A 12983-nucleotide genomic window follows, 5' to 3' on the forward strand; every position below is an offset into this window, starting at 1 on the left:
ACATTAAACCTAGTGGGGAATATGTTGTTCTTGGTGCGCGTGTTTCCTAATTGTCAAAGGAATGCAGATATTTAACAATAAAAATACATTCAAATAAATAATAGTTGAGATGGTCACATGGTTGAACGCTCTTTCTGCAATTTATTTTGCTTTTGGGAGGGGGGTGGGGTTAAACATTTTTTATAAAAGCAGTCAGTCATGGATACAGTAAATGAGGTATCCAAAACCAAACAACCCCTATCCCCCACAAAGCACTTAACATATCTCTTCCCACATCAACCAATCATGATTTTGCAGTTCCTGCAATCACTTGCTTGTGATTTTGTGTAGTCTGAGAAATGCAACACTTGTAAATTCATAATAAAGTTCCTCCCTAATCAAATATTTACTTTCAGGGTGCTGTTTAAAAGGTGATAAGAACATGACCTATACACTGAGTGTTTTTTTCAGACTGCCTATGTATTGTCCATGACCACGTTAAATATACTATGATGTAGTGAAAAGTCTTTAAATATGATAATGTAAAGATATGATTTAACTGTGAAATTGTTAGCTTAAGTATATGTTACTTACTTCAATGACGGTTATATCTGATATGTAACATAAGAGATTTGTCCAAATGTGTACATGGACAATTAAGAATGCACAGTTGTTATTCCAAATTAAAAATCCATTTTTGAGCATGTGTTCATGGTCATGTGACTGTCTAGATGCACAGCTGAGTAGCTAAAATAAATATTTTACAATATATTTTGAAACGTTTTCTTTATAGCTGCTAATATTAGTTGGCATTTTTTTGGCCTAAATCAACCTATTTTCTTTGACTACAGATTTCTTCTTGGGAGAAAATAGAAATATATAGAAATATATACTTGTTTTGGACTAAAGGCTTTGGATCATGGAATCTGCCAATCAGGTGTTGTGTTTGCTGCTTACAGTTGTTAAGCTGTTTTTGTGGTGTTGCTCCTCAACTTTTGGTACTGCATTATTTTTAGTTATTTATAATTCTTATAATATAAGGATATTTTTCATTTTATAGCTGTCACGGTGAGGCGGTCCCCTACCGGCCGCCTCTGTCCACAGCAGCTGTTGTTGTTGTTGTTGTGTGACGTCATGTGCGTCCCTCAGGTGGGCGGAGCCCGTGATCCGTCTCACCTGAGGGTCGTTTGTTTGCCTATATATGTCTTGTCTTTGTACCAGTTGACCGCTGGTCATTATATCCTTAATTTGGAGATATTGCACAGGTTTTAGGTTTGCACACTTTCTATTAAACCATCCTTTTTCTACGGAGCCCGTAAGGTGACATCATGTAAAAAATAAAATAACGCGTGGCCACGACTTACTAACGCGTGCGAACGCCTTACTAACGCGTGGCCACGACTTACTAACGCGTGCGAACGAGATATTTAAGGCATGGGAACGAGATAATTAACGCGTGGGAACGAGATACTAATGTCGCCTTTCACGCGCGACAACAAAGTAAATTTTTTCACAGCAAAACAAGCAGATCCCAGGGTTGTTTGTGAACTGACTGCCAAGGAGGGGATGTACACTAACTGACTGCCCAAGGAAGATAAACCTGGCTTTATATAAAGTAATACTTAATTATCTCGTTCGCACGCGTTAATTATCTCGTTCGCACGCGTTAATTATCTCGTTCGCACGCGTTAGTAAGGCGTTCGCACGCGTTAGTAAGTCGTGGCCACGCGTTAGTAAGGCGTTCGCACGCGTTAGTAAGTCGTTCGCACGCGTTAGTAAGTTGTGGCCACGCGTTAGTAAGGCGTTCGCACGCGTTAGTAAGTCGTGGCCACGCGTTATTATTTTTTTACATGATGTCACTTTACGGGCTCCGTATTTTTCCCTGAGACTTGGCGTGATCGCTTCCTTTTTGTTGCTCACCCCCGCCCGTCACAATAGCATAAGTATAAATGTTAATTTAACTTATCTTTTTGTTTTTAATATTTCAATTTCAATCCTAATAAATTATGTAAAAGGTTTACTATATTTCTGTGTATGAAAGGTGCTATATAAGCCTTGCCAAGACATTTCTGCAGAAATCTACACCAATGGACTATGGTGCATTCACTTTACATTTTAGGCACAGAGAACAATTATATTCAGAATAACACAGTTATGGCAAAGCTTACTAACTCACATGTTACCAACAAACATTAGTTTAATGTTTATTTTTAATAAGTTCTAGGTTTAAGAATCAGTCACATTACAAGAATTACATAGGTTAGTTTTAAGTTGTCCATTCCTGACACAAGCTATAAGACTGTAAAACAGATGGAAATATTTGCACTTTCACAGAAGGGAGCTTGCATGTTTTGTGTTAAATTGACAGAAACCAAACAAGCATTTTGTAAGTTGGAACATTGTAATTTGAACATTGTAACATGACTTTTTAGCTCTCATTTCACCCAGTGGTATATGTGTGATAGCAAATTATCAGCACGCAGTTCATGACTAGACAGTGTTGTGCTCGCTGTGGCCATTTTAGTTATATCCACTATTAGTATAATCGACATTGATTGTAGTCTCCACACCAGGTGCCACAAGTTCCTCAAGTATGTCTGGTTACCCAGACTTTGGTCCTAGATTTGGTCCTAAAGGTATATGGCTACTTGCAATAGATTCCCTTACTTTTCTGTTGACAGAAAACCTTGTCTTATGTTTAAGACTGGGGCAGTCATGGCCTAGTGGTAGGGAACTGGTCTTATGACTGGAGGATCGTGGGTTCGATTTCCAGACCTGAGGCCATGACTGAGATGCCCTTGAGCAAGGCACCTAACCCCAACTGCTCCCCGGGTGCCGGGCTAGGGCTGCCCACCGCTCTGGGCACGTGTGATCCACAGCCCCCTAGTAATCACTAGTGTGTGTGTGTGTGTGTGTGTGTGTGTGTGTGTTCTAACTGCACAGATGGGTTAAAAGCGGAGGACAAATTTCGATTGTGGTGTAAAAAATCAAAATTGACAAAATATGGCACATTTACATTTAAGACTGGCTCGGGACACTTGAATTTATGTATTGCAAACTGAAGATGCAAAAAAATGTCCTTGTCAGACTTATTTGAAAATAAGATCATCCTAGTAAACATAATAAATTATATATATATGCTTTGTTTTTTATATCATAAGCTAGGTGGTTGGTAGGGTCTATCAAAAAGGAAGGCATTGAATTATAGTGAGTCTATTGCCCTAGATTGTTGACTGTGGGATTTGTACTGGTTTTGACATAATTTAAGCATATATTTGTGTGTGGTCATTATATAAGCAATAAAGTTTATTACTGTTGTGTTTGGTTCTTGGTTGCAAAATACAATCTGCACAATACATAAGAGAAATTTCTGAACAAAGTTTATTAATAGCAAGTTCTATTTGTAGAGATTTTACTAAATTGAATTAAAGTCATATAATCATAATTTTTTGTTGTTTCTGTCATTGTAACAAACCAGTCATCCATGACTAAGATTACAGGTATTAGAGCTTGTTTTCCTGTATCTGTTGACCGTAGTCAGTAGTGGGGGGAAAGTGGATTTAGAGTTACGTCATTCTTCCAGTTACCCAGAAACATTTAACCAGGTGCCAGGAAACTTATCCTTGACTTACAAGTGGATAGTAAGAAAAATGTAGTGGACGGAAAGGCCATGATGACTGGATCATGGATGGACAACCTTAGAAAAGATGTTAATGTAAGTTACTCAAAGAAAGTACTTTTAGCTTATAAAACTCACCACCAGGCACTTGGTCCTGATCACATTCTCAGTGCATGCACCCAAATGCGCAGTAAGCATCATTCATTATTCATAGGCAGGAAGACCATAAAAGAATGGGAGACACTTTTAGTCTACCTTTTAAATGGACACTAAGTACACATAACTAGTGGCTAATATATGAGCTTTGCCTGCTGTGCCAGTTTTTGACCGGCCACAATTTCTTCTCCTTTAGCATTTCTTGGTCTAAATTCAGCTTGGCAACAAAGGAACTGTTTGTGGTATCTTAGCATACATGTCACCGTGGTTCAAAAAGTGTTGAAAGTCTAATAAAGGTTTGACTAATTCCGATCATTTTCTAATTGCTTGACTAATTCAGTTACTTTTATATCTTCAATGTGCACTTTGGGGAATAAATGCATCATCATTTCTGGGAGTTGTTCATAGCTCACAAGCTGAGTGACATTGTGACATCGCACTATTAACCTGAGACACACCATATGTCTATATATCTAAAAGTGCCGTTTAGATGTAATGCACACATGAAGCAATACAAACTTTTAAATAGTTCAAATTCAGTTAAAATGTGGAAAAAACTGTTATCTAGGTTCTGTTAAAAATGACTTTATGCATTTCATTATATTATTTATATTTGTAAATAGCAGCTTAGTTGATTTAATTTGAAGAGTTTTATGCCCCACTTTTTCATGTTGCATTTGGATATGTTGTAAACTGGAAGACTGAGCTTGTAAAGAAATCTAAAATGTCCTTGTCTGCTCAAATTTAATTTCTTCAAAGATTGTTTATGCCAAAAGGTTCCTGCAAACATCAAACCTAGGATGATAAAGTTATAGTTTTATACACTATGAAAAGGGACAAAGAGTGTTTTTAGATTGATTACTGATACAATTGCAAACAAATAAAATATTCTGCATACGTTTCCTTACTAAGACCATTTCTTTAAAAAGGACATTTATGAATTTCAGAATTTGTGGAATTTCATACTTAAAGTGCTGTATGAATCATATTTTAGCCTGTTCTTGTCTGAGTATGAATTTCATCTGTCAGGTTCTGCAGTGATGATCCTGGCATAATGGATTAAAATATGTTTTAATTTTTGGGAGGCATGTGTGAAAGAAGGCATCAAAAATATGAAAAGTGACTGTCATTTGATTTGGTAATACCTGCACAGTTATTGTTTAACATTCCCCGGGGGAAGGGCACGTCTCAGGTGCGGTTATGTTAGGTTGCATATTTAGGCTTACTGTGCACGCACACCCTTCTTACTCATAGAGTAGAATGCCATTGTTTACTTTGTAAAATGAAAAACCTGCCATATTGCCCTATACTGCAAATGGATTTTCTTCGCATATCGATAATGGAGAACTAAAGTAAGATGATATTAACCTGCCTAAAATCATTAATATATGCAATGCAAAATCTCATAAACATGTTGGCTCAAAACCTAGCAGAAAAAATTCAGGATTTGACCCATTGCTTAATTTAGTACTTTAGTAAATATTAAAGTGACTTTTACAAGAACTTTTTTGCAGCTGTTGCTTCAGGTTGTAATAAGTATTCGTTCCTGCAAAGTGCGTGTGCAGTAGCTGTCCCAGTGGTGCTGCAGACACACTTACTCTAGACTGCAGCTGCCTCCCGTCACATGGTGCTGTACACACCCACAACAACACGGCCACACCCACATTACTGCAGACACACCCAGATCACCCCCCCCCCCCCCCACTGCAGAGTCAGTGTGTCAACAGAGCTGTGAAGTGATGCTGGTAGCAAGTGCAGCAGCAGATTTTCACATACGCACACACACACACATACACACACACACAAGTCACTGCAGCACCCAAGAAACAGGATATACTACAAAGCAGGAGTGCTGAGTGATCAGGGCTAAAAATAGCAGACAGAGATGTAGGTAGGAGCATGCGACTAAGACAGAGAGACCTGAAAAGAGAGAAACAGCGAAAGGTGCCAAAAGAGAGAGAGGGAGTGAGAGAATGAGAAAGAAAATGTGATGATGCCCACCCGTAGCTGGCCCATGCCAGTTAGGGAACGCCAGATGAAAACAGTCACACATAGTGGCTGTCCTCTAGAGATCCTTTGATGGGTGTCCAATGAGGTCGTGTCCCAAAATATGCTGCTCCGGCACACGCAGCGTCTGTCCACTCCCCCTGGAGCTGCCGAACTCACAGGCTCCTCTTCCCTGTTAGACGCAGACAGAGGCACACAGAGGGAGAACGGGAGAGCAGACGGTCTCTGGCAGAAGCAAGTTTAGTTAGCAATATTTTGCTGCATCCACAATAGTTAGAAGTGCACTGAAGGAGTGATGCTGTCCTCTCGGTGCCTGTGAAGTAAACACAGGCTTCCATGCAGCACGCAAAACAGATTATAGGGGTGTAGGGAGAGGGGAGGTCTTGCTGTTGGGGGGGGGGAGTGGGAGTGGTTTGACTGTCCAGCTCCATTTCAGCCCCTCCCTCATTCCTCTTGAACTCCACCCTCCTCATTGATTAGACCAACCAGGGAAAGGACATTTAGGACAATTTACCAGCCGATTTGTCTAGGACTTCAGAAAAACATTCTCTCTCTCTCTCTCTTTTTTTTTCAAAGCATCCAGATGGGGTGCATAATTGAATTTGGCATCGCACCATACAACGTTTCATACGTCTAGGACAGGAAGAGAAGAATGAAGGATGCTGCCCATCAGGAGACTAAAATGGCATGAGCATGAAAGGTAATGACGGAAGCAAGACCTGGAAACTCTGTGCTGGAGCTATATAGCATTTCAAAGGTTCCGCGGCTTGTCATTGCATTTAGTTAAAATGCTATGATAAAGTCAGTCTGTCGGGCTCATTTCATTTGAGCATGGGCTAAGATGGCCACAAAGGCTAAATGATTTAGGATTCAGGCCAAATAATAAAAGTGACCTCACCAAAGAGTAGACAATGACGTCAGCTTCAGTCCAGCATTCTGCTTCTACACAGATGCAGTAATAACGCACCTGCTTTGGTCCATTACAGAATTTGCAGCAGTTTTATGAATTGCATATTTACTTCTATACATAGTCATCTAATGGATAAAATATGTATAATATATATATATACATACATGCTGTGTTTTTTGTATTACAACCCATATAGCCCATTATAGCCCACAACGTATACAAACAATATCTTCGTTATATTTAGTATTAAGCATTATTTGGTAAAAGGTTCGGCCACTGATCAAAACATTCTAGGGTGTATCATTACAGGCTGCACGAGGACACGAGTGTAGGCTCTGACCTTCAATGTCTGTCCTCAAACAAACAACATTTGCGTTCATTTCTGCATTTATCCATTTAACTTTGAAGTGTAATCAAGACACAAAACAGATTATTATCATACTAGTGAAATAAATATTAGGGAAATGTATTAAACATTAACTGACGCAAGTAGGCAGGCAGGCAACTAGATATATAGACAGACAGACATAAATAATGGATGGATAGATGGATGGATGGATGGATGGATGGATGGATGGATGGATGGATGGACGGACAGACAGACCGGTTTTGTCATTGGTAGGCAGGCAGACAGATAGACAGACAGATAGATGAATGGATGGATGGATGGATGGATGGATGGATGGATAGACATACAGACAGATAGACAGACATCATAGTGGAGTCCTAAGGTTTTGTCATTGACAGGCCTTGTAAATTTGTTTTGTATATTCAACAGTCCGTCAGTCTGGTCCGTTCCACTTGTCTCTGCATTACAGTCAGGGAGTGGCAAGATGATACTGCATTAGCCTCTGGCTCTGGCCCAAGAAAAAAGTCCACACTAAAATCCATTTAGGTAATCGAGAAAAACAAGAGGCTGCACCTTTGCCACCGTCTTGCCTCTAACTGCCACATACGCCGAGATCTACCGCTAAGATTTATTGTTTACACCTGTGTAGAAAGTGTTTAGATATGTGAAAGACTAAACCTTAATTTGGGTGACCATAGAAAACTAAATAACAAGACTGCTTAAATTCTATATTACTAACATTTAGTAATATTTAGTATTACAGCAGCAAAAAAGTGTCAAACACATGTGCATATGCACACTTTCATTAGCATCCACATTTACCTATATCAGAACAAGTTACAGTATGGTGTGTGTACATATATACAGAAAGTGTTTGTGTATGCATGTATATATATATATATATATATATATATATATATATATATATATATATATATATATATATATATATAGAGAGAGAGAGAGAGAGAGAGAGAGAGGGAGAGAGAGTGAAGTACATAAAGTTTTCAGAAAAACACAGCAAAGAACGTTTCAGTCAGAAGTCTCTCATGAGCTGTGCAAGCAAATTTTGAATATCTCTACATCTCTTAGTAAAGTGCAGTTCAGTTACTCAGCTGGAATCTATCTATATAATCTAATATATCTAATATCTCTATATAGTGCATTATATTTATATATATTATAACATATATACATATGATATGTATTGCACATCTGAAGCTCCTGAAAAGCACTAAACAGATGTGCAACACAGTAAAGCACCTATTTCCAAAGTCTGTAGACACATGGGTCAATTAGGAATTGAGAAATCCTAATTAGCCAGAAGTAGTGACCTCACTACAAATTCATGTCACAGTATGAATTATGAACTCTGCCTCTTTGTGGAACAATGTAACCTCTGTACCTCAGGATTGATATGAAAGAAAAACCAAAAAGATGTATGAATCAGTTCACTGTTGTGTTTTTGGGTTGAACTCTGAGGATAAAGTCAACATGCCAGAAACACTTGGTTTTCCAGAGACAGACAAGAGAGTTGTTTGTCAAGCCACAGAAACATAAACAACATAAATCCATTAAGTGGAATTTATAAATTACACAGTATTTAAGGGGGTATATTGTATAAAACAAAATGTAGGCCTGTGTACCAAAACAATGTTGCCACTAGGTAATGGTAATGATTCCTGTAGGTTATTAGTAGTCTGGCTCAAGGTTATCTTGATCTATCTGTGCTGCTATCTAGGATGAATTCTGTGAACAGATGCAAAGCACTTTGTAAGTTGCTCTGGATACGAGCTCCTGCTAAATGGCCTAGATGTAAATGTATTTGTTGTCATTGTAAGAAAGACCTCTCAAAGTATTTTTGTAATACAAAACACATATATGCATGTTTAAGTATATAAACAAACACAAATTTTCAAAGCATCAGTGTTCTCTATGAAGATCTAAAAGGGGTTATTCTGAGTTAATTAAGTAGTAGTTATTATTTAAATAAACAAATTAGGTATATATTAGGTATATGGAATTGATGAAGTATTACTGTTCTATATCAATACATGAGAATATTAAAATTTACATATCAGTGATTTGGGATGAAAAGCACAATGTATATTTATTTTAAAGTCTTACATGTGGTTTTGTCATCAGACACAGTGTTTGTTTATTTGGCACTGTTCTCATAGGAAAGATTATTTTGCATAAACACTTAATGATTGCTACGTTAATTCCTGTCGTTAATTATATTGTACATAATTAATTTTATAGCAACTTGAGTTGCATTAACTGGAAATAACTGAGGGATAGTATGACCTGATGAAAATATAGAGAGAGTGTGAGATTACATTAGGCTTAAAAATAAATAGTAGGAAAGTACAATATAAATAATTACAGTATTTTGATGTCCCAGGTGTCTACAAGGACCTTGAGCACTACCTAAGTAGAACTAGTTTAGCATTGCTCAGTTTGCCCCTAAGCAAACCATTTCCACAGGAAAGAGTTCTCAAATTCAATTCTGGTGACCAGCAGTCTTGCACCAGCACATGTGATCCAACTTATGAAGGGCTTTATAATTATTTGATGAGCTAGGTCAATTTGCTACGGATCTGTATTAAATCATGTATTTGGGATGACATAAGGATATCTGACTCATGCCCCAGTTAGTTCAAAGACCCCAAATGAATCTTTCACTGAACCCTTTTTCATGTTTAATAGTGTACATCACATCCAAACAAGAATAATTCCAATCAAGAACAGGGTTGCATGTTGATACTATGTCTATTATTGATGACTGACACAGTAATGATGTACCTTCTCCTGTGATTTGGAAAAGTAAAAATAGAAAAATTAATATATCATACATCACATTTTTAAAATGTACCTTCTGAAAATAAGTAATTTAGATTTGTTTACATAGTACTTTTGCATGCTTCTTTCATAAAAATATGAGGTTTGAATTCTCTCAGATAATTTTTGTTGGGGTAATAGGACACAACGCAGGGCACATGAAACCATTTTTCTCCTTCGTCTTCTAGAGGCTTCAGTCCTTGTTTGTGGTTTCTCATCTTTAGCTCAACTTACAGGTTTGTGTGTGGGGTTTAGGTCACAGAACTGAGATCACCCTTAAAAAAACATCTTCATTTTGTGGTGAGAGCCATTTTTGTGCAGAGCTGGAGGAATGCGTTAGATCATTATCCTGGGGAAAGATCCAATAACAATCCAATTTTAACCTCCAAGCAGAGGACAACAATTTTTTTGCTGTAATGTTAGTTATTTGATAGTTTGTTGGTTGTTATTAGCATTTCAGGTTGTTATTTAGCATTTTATTTTTAAGTATTGTTTAGAATTGCATGTGTACATTTTTTAGGTTTTAGTTTTTTTAAGCCTGGAAAAGGCAATTGCAGTTTTTCCTTGTCCGTTTCAGGCACCTTTTCATAAGGATGCTATTCCAGTTGACATTGCTTCAAAAATACTTTGTCCTATGACAGCAGGCCACTCAAACTTCTACAAAACATTTTGACTAAACAGCATACAGTACTCACTCAGAGGTCACATTGTTACATACACACACTGTAAATGTCATTAAAAAATCACATGCACACAGATCAGCTATAACCTTACACGTTAACCTTCATTAGCTGAGACCAGGACCATTTTCAGTTTAGCGCTAAAAATAAAGGCCTTCAGGAGGCTAGTTCAACCTGTCACGTCTAGGCATCAGTGAATGTGCTTGCTGCCTTTTCAGTCCTCCAGTGTAGACTCGACCTGTGACTGCCATGTTGACCCCTAAACAAAAATATAAACAATAGCACATCAAATAATCTACTTAGTTAGCTTTGCTGATGAATATTGGATATCACAAATGCTACATGGATTCTATGCACAAATACATGATGCTTATACCAAAACATGAAAGCCAAATGCATGACAGTGGTCCTGTTAACTATTACAGCATAATTTGGACAATATGCAAGCAATACTTGTTTCTTTCCTACACCCCATGCTGTTGCCCTTAGCAGAGATGGGTTTCATGCATAAGGGATCTTAATGTGGGAATGTGAACGCATTGATCATATTCAAAGACCAAAAAATCAAATAGATGTTGGCACGGATTTGTTTTCCAGCCTTGTTGGCTGTGCAGCCCATGTGCATGAAAAAAATGTGTGCTGCACAGTAAGCTTATAAGTGCTTATAATGAGCTTTTTGTTGTGTACATAGCAACCATACAAATCAACGGTTAAGTGACCTTTTTTGCAAGCTGAAAGTTATGTATGAGGTCTACCACTTGGTTGATGGTGCCTTAGAGTTCTAAGTACTTAACATTTAGTTCATGCAAGACATTATTTTGACCTATTAAAATAAAGGTGAAGTGAAGGTTAGGCAGCCACAACATTTTAATCTAATTTACAAAATTTAAATTATTGCCTTCTGAAATAACCAATAAAAGGCAAGACTGAAATACTCTAAATCATACCAGTATACAAAACTAAACCAATTAAGAGAAAATCAAATACAAGGCTTAACAAAATCAAATACATTGATTAACAGGTAAACATGAAACCTGAAACTGAACAGGAAACATGATCAATAGGCTGACAGTGTGCCTAAAACAAGATATAAGTGTAACACAAGGTTCCGACACCAGTACGTTGACGACACCACAGAAGAGCAGTAAGACAGATCAAATGTAGTTGAGGGTTTATTAAAACAAATACATCAGACTCATGGGAGGATTGGAGGGGTAGCTGCTCACCTACAGGGGCAACACTACAAACAGGGAGCACAGCAATCATACAACCTAGCTACAAAACCACTACAAAACCACCCAACCATTTGGTGTGAACAGGGGTAAAACTATTACAGCTCATCAGAGATAAACCTCTGCAAAACCTGGACTAAGCCTGTGGTGAACAGCTAGACTCCTCACCCCAGCCAGTGGCCCCAATGCACAAGCTTAAACCCCACTAATAAAATAGAATTACCTTTATTAGCTTTAAAAGAAGATCTAAAAGACGTACATCAAACACATGGCCGAATCCGAACTACTGCCCATGCTAAGCCACTGGCTAGAATAATTGGTGGCGCACAGTGTCCCAGTACCGGTTGGCCACCCAGTCGGAGACAAACAAAAAACAACTGAACACACACACACACACAACCATACACCAAACCACACGTTGAAACGGCACCCACTCATACACTCTCCCAAATCTCAGCGAAACCCAACCACAAAGATCAAGCAAGTCACTGATAAATTAACCAGACCAGTCAAACAGCCTCAACACACAACCACACCAATGATACCTCACACACCTACCACAGACACTCCAAAAAGAAATCAACCTGCATGCCACCAACCTTACCCCCTGCACAAAGGAGACCAAGAAAACCCTCCTCAGCACCTCCAACTTCCTGCTTTTATAGGTGAGCAATCATCTCAAACTGGGCACTTCCTGTCACTCAGCGCCACAGCTCCCCTATTGTCCCAGCCCAGGCATTACACCCACCCTGAACACAGTCCATTCTGTTACATCCCCCTCCACTTTTCCACAGCCTGTCCTCAGGCTGACCTCAAGCATCCCCATATCTTCCTGGTGGGATGCCTTTGGTAGTCCGATGTGACCGACGGGGTCCCCCAGCATCAGGGGCCGCCCCATCCTCTATGGACGGTTGGGCAGGGGGAATGCAGGTTGTCAGAGGTGGTAGAAACCAGGTCGGTGGGAACAACCAAGGGTTTGAGGGCCCAGCCTCACTGGCAGCTTGGGTTAAGGGTCCAGATCCATCTGTGGCTGCCGCCGCTTCTTCCCCAGGAGCCTGTAAAGACAGAGGACATGGCCGCAGCAACTTCCTATGCAAAACCCTTTCTTTCCCACTTCCCTTTTCAGGCTTAACAACATAAACAGGTATGTCAAGGTTCGGTTGTTTAATCACCACATAGGGCGTACTGCTCCAGAAATTAGCCAATTTGC

General features: G+C 38.8%; 1 long non-coding RNA gene across 1 annotated transcript; it reads right to left on the bottom strand.

Moving 5' to 3' along the window:
- Nucleotides 1-9890: 9890 nt before the first annotated feature.
- Nucleotides 9891-12549, bottom strand: LOC143477079 (uncharacterized). Its single transcript, XR_013121461.1, has 3 exons — nt 12378-12549; nt 10716-10800; nt 9891-10210 (listed from the first exon to the last, which is right to left on the bottom strand). It is a non-coding gene; the product is annotated as an uncharacterized LOC143477079 (long non-coding RNA).
- Nucleotides 12550-12983: the final 434 nt, after the last annotated feature.

Source organism: Brachyhypopomus gauderio, chromosome 15 (genome assembly GCF_052324685.1).
Source record: "Brachyhypopomus gauderio isolate BG-103 chromosome 15, BGAUD_0.2, whole genome shotgun sequence".
Lineage (NCBI taxonomy): Eukaryota > Metazoa > Chordata > Actinopteri > Gymnotiformes > Hypopomidae > Brachyhypopomus > Brachyhypopomus gauderio.